This window comes from Phycodurus eques, chromosome 16 (genome assembly GCF_024500275.1).
Source record: "Phycodurus eques isolate BA_2022a chromosome 16, UOR_Pequ_1.1, whole genome shotgun sequence".
Taxonomy (NCBI): domain Eukaryota; kingdom Metazoa; phylum Chordata; class Actinopteri; order Syngnathiformes; family Syngnathidae; genus Phycodurus; species Phycodurus eques.
Window position 1 is genome coordinate 7,965,901 of NC_084540.1, and position 12,111 is coordinate 7,978,011.

At 46.3% G+C, this 12,111-nt stretch overlaps 1 long non-coding RNA gene across 1 annotated transcript; it reads left to right on the forward strand.

Moving 5' to 3' along the window:
• The first annotated feature begins 4,750 nt into the window (after positions 1-4,750).
• On the forward strand, positions 4,751-11,332 carry LOC133415255 (uncharacterized). The gene is made up of 3 exons (XR_009770106.1): positions 4,751-4,910; positions 6,137-6,201; positions 11,011-11,332. It is a non-coding gene; the product is annotated as an uncharacterized LOC133415255 (long non-coding RNA).
• Positions 11,333-12,111: the final 779 nt, after the last annotated feature.

The following is a 12,111-nucleotide window of genomic DNA, read 5'->3' on the forward strand; positions in this document are numbered from 1 at the left end:
CGTGGAACTGCTCTCTATTGCCATCGAAGCTGCCACAACTGCTCTGACACAATGCGGTAATGCACACGTCACGTTGTCCAGTTTAGTTGAAAAATAAGATATTGGTCTCAGCTTATCACCATATTGTTGTGTAAGTACGGAGGTCATGTAATAGTGCTTACAATCTACCATTTGAAAGAATGGTTTATCATAATTTGGAAGGGCCAGCTCAGTACTGGACACCAAATGTTGTTTAATGTCACAGAAGGCCTTTTCTGCCTCTGTATTCCTTTGAACAGGTGATGTCATTTTAAGGTTTGCTTCATACATCAATTCTGACAACGGTGCAATAATTTCTGCATAGTTTTGAATCCATGCTCTCCCTTAATTTGTCAGACCTAAAAATGACATCATATGTTTTTTTTGTTTGTGGTTTAGGGGCTTTTAAAACTATAGTTTTCCTGTCTTCTAATATAGTCCTTCCTCCTACACTTAGATTATGTACCAGATATTTGACTTGTTTTTTACACCATTGCAATTTATTTTTGTTAACTTTATGTCCCTCCTCTGCTAGATGACGCAGTACGGTTAATGAATCTTCGCATGTCGCTCCCTCCTGGGGGAGTGAATTTAGATGTGTGTGGATCTTATACACACGCTGCTCTCTGTATTACTGTAGTATTTACTGCCTGTAAATCTTGTACCGTCCTCCAACCGACTGGAGGTGGGGCCTTTTTCATGGGAAAAATTGGTGTGTTACTTGATGATTCTGGACACCCCACTATAACTCCTGCTTCAAGTCGTGCTTCAATTACCGGTTTGATCCCTTCATGTGCATACGGTTTTAATGTATATTGACCCCTGGTCTATATTATGTTTTGGGACTAATTTGTACTGGTAAAGCCCCTTTAATAAGGCCTACATTGAATGGTCCTGTGGACCATAATTCTTGTGGAACTGTTGTCAATATTTTTTCATCAATTTCAGTGAGGATCATTTGGTCCAATCATATCATGTGTCTCCTTTTATCAGCCTGCATTGTCCAAAACATCGCTTTCCTGATTATACCAGCTGACGCACTGTATTCCAGTTTGTTTTCTATTTGTCGCCAATCATTTGTCTCCTGTCCTTGTTTCATTAATGTTCCCACATGTTTCCATTGTGACCCATAATCTTTGCACAATGACATACGTGGGACACTTGTATTTTTATACAGTTCCTTTAATTTGTCCGGTAAAATAATTCCTGCCGCGACTTTTGCTTCATTGTCTGAGTACAGATAATCTACAGTAATTTTATCAGGTGTCGCATGTCGTAACTTGTTGTTCATATCCTGGGTCTGGCTTCTGCGTGTTTTTGTACCACAGTGTTATATGCAGCTCATCGTTGTTGTTTTTTTTATCCTCTATTTGTGTGATAAGCTGCAAGGCTGCAGACAATAGGGCCTCTCCCATGTTTAACGGTGGTTTGTCTGGGATATCGATTGTGTAATAGAATGTACTCTCTCTGTTTTCTAGTGACATATAGAGGTTGTCTCTTTTTAATTCATGTTTTCGTTTTCACCACAATATTTCCATTTGTTGATGGAATGAGTACAAGTCCTAGTTGAAATAAGCCATCTCTTCCCAACAAATTCACAGGGCACTCCGGGACTTCGAAAATTGGCATTCTACAAGTTCTCCCCTGTGGGTCTCTAATCCACACAGGCTCAAGTTCCATGGCAAAAGTAATTTGCCTATTTGCAGATTTAACTATTGCCCTATGTCCCGATAGTTTGGAACCTGGGATCTTTTCCCTACATGCTTTTGTATCGCAAGGAAATTTCATTTCTTTCCCATTTATTGACAAGGTTATTTCAGGTTTTTGTTTGTGTCCAAACTCAGAATGTCCTGTAAATTGAAATCCACTTCCTCATTCTCTGTAATGTTTAAACAAGAGGATTTGTTGAGTTGGGAATCGGGTTGGCTTAGTCATGCGGTTGTTTGTCCGTATTCTCTGTTATTTTTCTTAGGGCAGTTACGTGCGATGTGGCCTTTATCTCCACAGCACCAACAGATGGTATTATCATTACATTTTCAACCATATCTTACTCTCCCACGGCCTCTGCCGCGTCATCTAAAATGATCTCACTCGCTGCCTTGATAGTATTTTTTTTTCTCCTCTCCTTTTTCTCTTTTAGATGCCATGTTTAGCCAAAAAAGTAAGTCCTCAAATCCATCTTTTTCCATTTGTGATATATTATTTTTGTGTCGACCCTCTATTTCATTTCAAAGTTGAACTAATTTTTGCGAATTTAGCTGGCCAGCGAAACCATATTTGGTTATCCACGTGTTTAAATGTTTTATTTTGGAAGGGTTTTGAAGTTGTACATATTTCCAATCTTTACACGTCAGGCTTTCTCTTGGATCCATTTTAAAGTTAGTGTTTCCCATTTTTGTGAATTTGGAAGTCAGTGTATTCGCACCTAGAGTGACCTAATACTGACTTTATTCAAAAAAATGACCGGGTGACAATGAATGTCTGAGTTCTGGTAACCCTCAACCTTCTACCCCAAATGGGGCGGAGGATTCTTGCCTCTGCTTCCAAACTCAGTTGTCACTTACAATCCAGTCTCATACATCCATACTTTTACACACACACACGATATTAGTAACGTTTTAACAAACACACGGAAACACAAAAACACGGAATTTAAGCACGTATAGGAATCCGCCGTCCTTCTCTCTTTTATTTTATTTAACACGGAATTTTACACGTACAGGACTCCGTCCTCCTCGTGGAATTTGTCGGACTCCGCCGTCCTTCATTTATTTGCCAGTGACTAGTATTACACAAGGTTTATTCTGCCGCAGACTTCTTTGTCGCGCAATACACTCCTTTTCCCTAAAAAAAATGTTTAAAAAATTTAACTCACCAGTCGTCTTCAATCCTGTGGATTGTCGTCAACCTTCAGATCCCAGTTGAGGAGTACGAAGACCAGTCCCGGAAAGGGTCTCAATTGCCGTGGCCACGGTCTCTTAACTGGGTGTCGGCTCCACAACTGGAATCCTCAGGTGTGTTGACATCCGGCTCGAAGGACCAATTAAATGTTGGATTTATCTTACCCAACATTATAATGAATAGACACAAAAGGAATGAAGACGCTGGTCTCGTTTTCTCATGACGAGGGCGCATGGGAGATTGTTCAGGTTACAGCCTCTCAACACGCTCGAAACAATCTCCCCCGTCGCTCCTGCATTTATTTGAAAATAGGGAGGTTTCTAAGTTTACAAGACACAACACACTAAGGGGAGGGTTTCAAGATGAAAACATGGCACCAACACCTGCCACGTCCCGGCCACGTCCTTCTCTCTGATGATTCCTGCTGAGTCATCTTCTTGAAGGCGAGACATCTTTCTTTCTAAAAATTGTCCATAATACTCATGCAAGCTAAGCAAATAAATGATAACTTCTACGATATATCTAACAATAGTTTATTGTGTTAATCCGTTTAGAGTTTCTATGTGCATCCGTGACTCCGGTAACGTTCGAGGTAGACCCGACTGCTTTTGTTAACGTTCCGCAGTACCCCGGAAACAAGAGGCCACTGAAGATCATCACAGAGACCCAAATTCTGACTTCCAAACGCTTTGGTCCACAAATGATTTTGTGAAACCCTCTGCTCAAGCTGCAGAACTGCTGGCCATGTGCAGGGCACTGGAGTTATCAGAAGGTCAGAGTGTTACTATTTATTAATGGTGCAGTTGATGCCACGGCTAAGAAAGTAGCAGGCTATCAGACGGATGCTGAAGGTAACTATGTTGTCAAACAGGATCAGTTGATTTACTTTCTCCCTGCAGTAACGGTTGATGTAGTGCGCAGCCTCCCAGAGGCGGAGCCAGAGGAAGACAAAGGTAAGTGGGAAATGAAAGCTGCTGAGTATGACAACAAGGAGAAGCTGTGGTTTGGCCCGGCAATAGGCCCTAGTAGACCGGTGTTACCTTCAGGAAAGTTCATGCGGTTAGTGGTTGAGGAAGCACACACCCCGACACACGAGAGTTATGTGTCAATGCTGAACAAGCTGCGCTTTTAGTGGCATCCTGATCTTCTGCGTAAGGTAAAAGAGTTTTGTGTTTCTTGTGATATATGTCAGAATTTCAGTGTTGGCCCTACAACGAAGAGGGAACTGCAACACACTGAGATGGGCCGATGCCTGAATGATGTGGTGGTAATGGACTAGACCGAGATGGTGGTCCCAGTCCAAGGAAAAAGGTACCTATTAATGATTGTCGAAACTTTTTCTGGATGGCCCGAAGCCTATCCTTGTGCAAAAGAGGACGCGCCGTCCGTCATCAAAGCGCTGGTTAACCATTATATCCCGACACATAGGTTACCACGAGTAATCAGATCGGACAAGTGGTACCACGTGTTACAGACACGGCCTGCGCAGGCCTCTATTGTAGAGTAAAAAAAAACTTGAACTAAGTGTGAATGGTATAAATATTCTCTGTGATATGTCTTATTAATTGTGTACACAATATAAAGAAAACCCTAGAACTATGATAAATATAATTATATGAATATATATGTAAATATATATAAAGCGCTTTAAAGGGTACCAATTATATGTATTACATAAATAAATAAGGCATAAGTATTTTGTGTATACATAGGTACGCACTCGATATTCTGGAAGATAAATTATATAATAGATAACTTAAAGTGTGTGCCTGGCGGATGTGATCACGCCAGAGTTGCATTGTGGCTTTCTACTTCCGGGTTGACAGAGCGGACCAGCCGCGGCTCTGCATGCCCGGGGAAGCAGCCTGAAAACACTACCGGATGTTTTTGTTGTCAGAAAATGCTTCGGTGTATGAATAAAGAAGGCTGTTGAATTTGTGGAGCCGTGGATGTGTTATGGCACCTTTACAACCCCATCGGAGAGGGTCGCTGTAAGTCGGGGCATTCCCGGTCTGTGTCGGGCTGCACGCGGAGTTTGAATGAATGTCGTGCAAGTTTTTGTCTGAGATGGAGTGTATGGTATGTGCGTGATGTGGAAAATAATAAGTGGACGACTGTATTTTAGTGTGTTACGAGTGAATTGCGAGTTATATGTGTGTGGATGGCATGAGTGTGCGCGGAGAGACGGCAGTCGCAGCTAGCTGGCTAAATGTTTTTGATGGATGACCTGGACGTGGCTAAAAGCGGTGTAAAGGAGTTTGGGAAGTCAGAAAGGGGGAATGCGTAAGGCAATATTCAGGGTTACAGAATTACTTTAGTGTAGTACCGAAGGCATTGACATTAAAAAGCAAGGAAGTTTAATATTCGACTTGTGTGATGACAATGACGTTAGAAAGTGGGGAAAGGGCTTTGCGGCGAGCTCAGTTAGTAGGGAGAACTTGAAAAATTAGTTGTTAATGCATGTTGGATCGGGGATTTGAAATGTATTGCTTAGAGAGCACTTGAAATGATAGAGGATCGTGAGAAGCACATTAACGCATACAGTGGCTCTAGTCTTGTTTATGCCTTGAAGAAGAGCTTTGACGTATGTTGCAAAGTAATGAAAGGAGTTAACTTGTGTGTCAGAGGGAGTCATGTTTTGTTTTTACGGAGTGGCACACAAGTAAGCGGCCCGGAAGATATTAATTAGGGATAATAAAGTGACGTAATGAGGGAAGAGCATATTTGTAATATAAAAGCACCTTCGTGATTACATTAGGTGTCAACCAGTCTATGCTACATGAAAACTTGGGAATATAAAGAGTCTGTAATTATAGTAAGTAGATATACATAGAAGTACCTGTTTGTGGCAAACCGGATAAAGAAAATTACAACGGGAACCGAGTCGACTATAGACATCCTTACAATATTAAATTGATACAGTATAGTGAACAGTAAAACACTATAGTGAATGCAATCATTTCCATTCACAGAAGAGGGAGGATGTGCCAGAGGTGTTAGGTGGATTTGCTACTTAGCATAGTGACTTGCCAGTTATGTTAGACGGGAAAATATGATCGATGAGAATAGAGGGAGTTAGGGTGTTTATAATGACCAGTTACATACGCCATGAGACAGTGCCCAATTTGCATCATGTACAAGGGAAATTATGTGGAGTACTTGTCTTTGAGAATGTCTAATATGGTGTGAGGATTAATCTGTTTGGTTGTCTCCCCAGATTCAGCATTAGAGCAGGGAGGACAAAGAGGATTTTTCCCATCTGTCTGGCAAGTAAATTTTGAGGTTTGTTTATTTGCATTCTGTTTCCTAATTCAGGTTGATCGCAATAATTTGTGGGCAAGCGTAGTTACTTTTTTCATCCATCCATTTTCTACCGCTTATCCGGGTCGGGTCGCGGGGGCAGTAGCTTTAGCAGGGACGCCCAGACTTCCCTCTCCCCAGCCAATTCATCCAGCTCTTCCGGAGGGATCCCGAGGCGTTCCCAGGCCAGTCTCTCCAGCGTGTCCTGGGTCGTCCCCGGGGTCTCCTCCCGGTGGGACGTGCCCGGAACACCTCACCAGGGAGGCGTCCGGGAGGCATCCGAATTAGATGCCCCAGCCAACTCATCTGGCTCCTCTCAATGCGGAGGAGCAGCGGCTCTACTCTGAGATCCTCCCGGATGACCGAGCTTCTCCCCCTATCTCTAAGGGAGAGCCCGGACACCCTGCGGAGGAAACTCATTTCGGCCACTTGTATCCGGGATCTCGTTCTTTCGGTCACGACCCACAGCTCATGGCCCAAGATACTTGAACTCCTCCACTTGGGGCAGGATCTCATCCCCGACCTGGAGAGGGCATGCCACCCTTTTCCGACTGAGGACCATGGTCTCAGATTTGGAGGTGCTGATTCTCATCCCAGCCGCTTCACACTCGGCTGCGAACTGCTCCAGTGAGAGTTGGAGCTCACGGCTTGATGAAGCCAACAGAACCACATCATCTGCAAAAAGCAGAGATGCAAAACTGAGGCCACCAAACCGGACCCCCTCTATGCCCTGGCTGCGCCTAGAAATTCTGTCCATAAAAGTTATGAACAGAATCGGCGACAAAGGGCAGCCTTGGCGGAGTCCAACCCTCACCGGGAACGAGTCCGACTTACTGCCGCATATGCGGACCAAACTCTGACTCCGGTCGTACAGGGACCGAACAGCCCATATCAGGGGGTTCGGTACCCCATACTCCTGAAGCACCCCCCACAGGACTCCCCGAGGGACACGGTCGAACGCCTTCTCCAAGTCCACAAAACACATGTAGACTGGTTGGGCGAACTCCCATGCACCCTCAAGGACCCTGCCGAGGGTGTAGAGCTGGTCCACTGTTCCACGGCCAGGACGAAAACCACACTGCTCCTCCTGAATCTGAGATTTGACTTCCAGACGGACCCTCCTCTCCAGCACCCCTGAATAGACCTTACCAGGGAGGCTGAGCAGTGTGATCCCCCTGTAGTTGGAACACACCCTCCGGTCCCCCTTCTTAAAAAGGGGGACCACCACCCCAGTCTGCCAATCCAGAGGCACTGTCCCCGATGTCCACGCGATGTTGCAGAGGCGTGTCAACCAGGACAGCCCCACAACATCCAGAGCCTTTAGGAACTCCGGGCGAATCTCATCCACCCCCGGGGCCCTGCCACCGAGGAGCTTTTTAACTACCTCGGTGACCTCAAACCCAGAGATAGGAGAGCCCGCCTCAGAGAACCCACACTCTGCTTCCTCATGGGAAGGCGTGTCGGTGGAATTGAGGAGGTCTTCGAAGTATTCTCCCCACCGACTCCCAACGCCCCGAGTCGAGGTCAGCAGCGCCCCATCCCCACTATACACAGTGTTAGTGGTGCACTGCTTTCCTCTCCTGAGACGTCGGATGGTGGACCAGAATTTCCTCGAAGCCGTCCGGGAGTCTTTCTCCATGGCCTCACCGAACTCCTCCCATACCCGAGTTTTTGCTTCAGCGACCACCAGAGCTGCATTCCGCTTGGCCAGCCGGTACCCATCAGCTGCCTCAGGAGTCCCACAGGCCAAAAAGGCCCAATAGGACTCCTTCTTCAGCTTGACGGCATCCCTCACCGTTGGTGTCCACCAACGGGTTCGGGGATTGCCGCCATGACAGGCACCGACCACCTTACGGCCACAGCTCCGGTCGGCCGCCTCAGCAATGGAGGCGTGGAACATGGCCCACTCGGACTCGATGTCCCCAGCCTCCCCCGGAACATGAGCAAAGTTCTGTCGGAGGTGGGAGTTGAAACTCCTTCTGACAGGGGATTCTGCCAGACGTTCCCAGCAGACCCTCACAATACGTTTGGGCCTGCCACGTCGGACCGGCATCTTCCCCCACCACCACCAAGTCCGATGACACGACCACAAAGTCGATCATCGAACTGCGACCTAGGGTGTCCTGGTGCCAAGTGCACGTGTGGACACCCTTATGCTTGAACATGGTGTTCGTTATGGACAATCCATGACGAGCACAGAAGTCCAATAACAGAACACCTCTCGGGTTCTGATCGGGGGGGCCGTTCCTCCCAATCACGCCCTTCCAGGTCTCACTGTCATTGCCCACGTGAGCATTGAAATCCCCCAACAGAACAATGGAATCCCCAGCGGGAGCGCTCTCCAGCACCCCCTCCAAGGACTCCAAAAAGGGTGGGTACTCTAAACTGCTGTTTGGTGCATAGGCACAAACAACAGTCAGGACCCGTCCCCCCACCCGAAGGCGGTGGGAGGTTACCCTCTCGTCCACCGGGGTGAACCCCAACGTACAGGTGCCGAGCCGGGGGGCAATAAGTATACCCACACCTGCTCGGCGCCTCTCACCGTGGGCAACTCCAGAGTGGAAGAGAGTCCAACCCCTCTCGAGAGGAGTGGTACCAGAGCCCAAGCTGTGTGTGGAGGCGAGTCCGACTATATCTAGTCGGAACTTCTCGACCTCACACACCAGCTCGGGCTCCTTCCCTGCCAGAGAGGTGAGATTCCACGTCCCTAGAGCCAGCTTCTGTAGCCGGGGATCGGATCGCCAAGGTCCCCGCCTGCGGCCACCGCCCAGCTCACACTGCACCCGACCCCTATGGCTCCTCCCACGGGTGGTGAGCCCATGGGAAGGGGGACCCACGTTACCCTTTCGGGCTGTGCCCGTCCAGGACCCATGGGGCCCGGCCACCAGGTGCTCGCCTTCGAGCCCCACCACCAGGCCTGGCTACAGTGGGGGGCCCCGGTGACCCGCGTCCGGGCAAGGGAAAACGAAGTCCATTGTTTGTCGTCATCATTAGGAGTCTTTGAGCCGTGCTTTGTCTGGTCCCTCACCTAGGACCTGTTTGTCATGGGTGACCCTGCCAGGGGCATAAAGCCCCAGACAACTTAGCTCCTAGGATCACTGGGACACACAAACCCCTCCACCACGACAAGGTGACTGCTCAAGGAGGGGACTTTTTTCAGAATCAGAATAATCTTTATTTGCCAAGTATGTCCAAAAAACACACAAGGAATTTGTCTCCGGTAATTGGAGCCGCTCGAGTACGACAACACACAGTCAATTGAGAGAGAACACTTTTGAGACATAAAGACATTGTCAAAAAACAAAAACAAATAAATAAATACTTTCAGCAATGGAGACAAATTTATCAGAGTTCATATTCTTCAATTTCAAAAATCTTAAGTCAGTAGGGTTGGGCACTGCTTGTATTTGAGCAAATCCGATACGATTAGGAGGTTGTGGAAAAATATATTTGTATGGATTAGATAAAGAGTCTCCAAATCCTTCGCAGTCCGCCACGTAGACTAGACTGAACATTTGACTGGTTCTTTATAACCAGTATCACTATCAAGCCGATTAACTCAAAGGGAATGTGTGTGAACCTAGCCCACTTGACTTCATAATAATTAGTTAAAGTGTTGGTTCAAGGTTAAGATAACATTGTTGCTACAGTTATTTGGGACTGGTTTACTCAGAGGTTGGAGAGGCTTAGTCAAGGTGTTGATCATGTGTGACATAAAGTTATAATACATTAAAGTTAATAGTAGAGCACAATGTATTAATAAGTATTAGTTAATGCTTCTTGAAGCCATAGAAGACAGAAGAACCCGAGAAGTCCTTCTTTGCCCCAGAGCAAATGTTTATGACAGGACACGGGCGTCCCAGCTGGGCAGGCCAGCTTTACGACTGGGTGGTGTTCAAGTTTATGATGGATACATGAAAGCTTAGGAAGAAATGGTGCATGTCTAGAGAGTATGCTACATACTACAGAGTATGACCAATACAGGAATGTCTAATGCAATAATGTCGAGGAATTTCACATGATATGGTAGTAAGTACATAAGCCTCACAATGACGCTGAGTACTATATGATTGGGGGAAATAATTAAAAAGAAAAAACATCTATTAACACCCCTGCAGAAGTTATAATTCTTCAGTGGCAGATATATGGAAGTTGGCATTAACTATTAAGATACACTAAGTATGGTATAATGTGTTATTATAGTATGGGTCTACTATGTGCTAGATTACGCAGTCGTATCCGAACTCAGGTCTGAAAGATGTACTGGACTAATAAAGAAGAATGAGTGGGAAACAGAGCCATGAAAGGTTTGCAAGCCATGTCTGTTAAACTTAAATCAATGTCTGGAGGGGATGACAACCCATTCCATAGCCTGCTGAACAGGGTGTTTGGTAAATGGTAAGGTCTCATGCTGACTTTAGCAACTTCCATCCTGGTTGTCATTGTTGTGCTTGCTTTGTGTGGACGTTGTATCATTCCTTGTCTCAGGAGTCTTATCCTCCGGATTTTTCTCAAGGCCTTTGAGGGGAAGGACCCCCACGGCCAATATTAACTGCTGCCCCTGAGAGAGAACGTGGAGACCATGGGCGCGCTCGCTCCGTTGGACGTCGCCTTTGTATCCTCTCCTTAAGTTTTTTTGATATTTGCTATATTTAGTTTGGGCTCTATTGAGTATTATAGCAACCTAGGCTGGATATTTAGAGGGTGTTGATCTCTGATTAGCAGAGATCAAAAGGGGGATTAATGTGACATGGTATTATTGTTTAACTGATCTGTGGTGCTTTGTTGCAGGGAAGATAAGGTGTGGGGGTGTGCTGCTGGAAAGATCCCAGTAGGGTGTATGTGGAGGCCACAGGGAACATCTGTCGGAGATAATAGTAGATACAAAGGATTGTTGTAAACATGAGAAGCAAGAAATGTTGAGACAGCGTCTGGCACCAGCGGCAAACGGCCATCATTCTGCATAGCAACGATGATGTCAATGGACCCTGGACCAATCAGACGAAGACGATTCCACACTTCCTCTTTTAAACATTGTATAAGTCTGGGGCAGGAACAGATAGTTTTGTTCAGTCTACACGATCTCTGCTAAGGCGAAGATAGGGGTAGCTGCGGACCCAGAGCTCTGAAAAATGTAGACTCCTCTGTCAGGAATAAATTAGTTGGCTTTTAACATGTCGTTATAATTGTAGTTCTTTCATGAAAACGAACACGCATGGAACCTCGAGAGTTAATTGGTGATTTTCCCACGAAACAGTTTCCCACGAAAAACTCTCAATCAGTCTGGCGTGGATTACAATCGCTAACCAATTAAAAGCGACCATTCCCCCAAGATGAGAACAATAAAGGACAAGCTGACGACTTGTACACCTTCTACTGCAGATTTGAAAATGACACTTTCACACCCCTCACCCACCCAACCGCACCACCGATAACCATCACACCTCTGACTCCCCCTCCTACGTTGACCATCCACAAACAGGATGTGAGACGTATCTTCAAAAAACAAAATATCAACAAAGCGGCAGGCCCAGACCTTGTGTCCACATCCTGCCTCAAAATCTGCGCGGACCAGCTCGCTCTGGCCGCAGGTATCATCCTGTTTCAAATGCTCCACCATCATCCCAGTCTCAAAGAAACCTGCAATTTCGGGTCTGAAGACCACAGACCTGTCACCCTGACATCTGTGGTCATGAAGTCCTTTGAACACATCATGCTGGACCATCTCAACCTCGGCACAGGTCCCCTGCTGGACCCCCTGCAGTTTGCCTACCGAGCAAACAGGTCTGTGGATGATGCAATCAACATGGGACTGCACTTCATCCTAGAACACCTCGACGGCACAGGGACCTATGCGAGGATCCTGTTTGTGGACTTCAGCTCTGCCTTCAA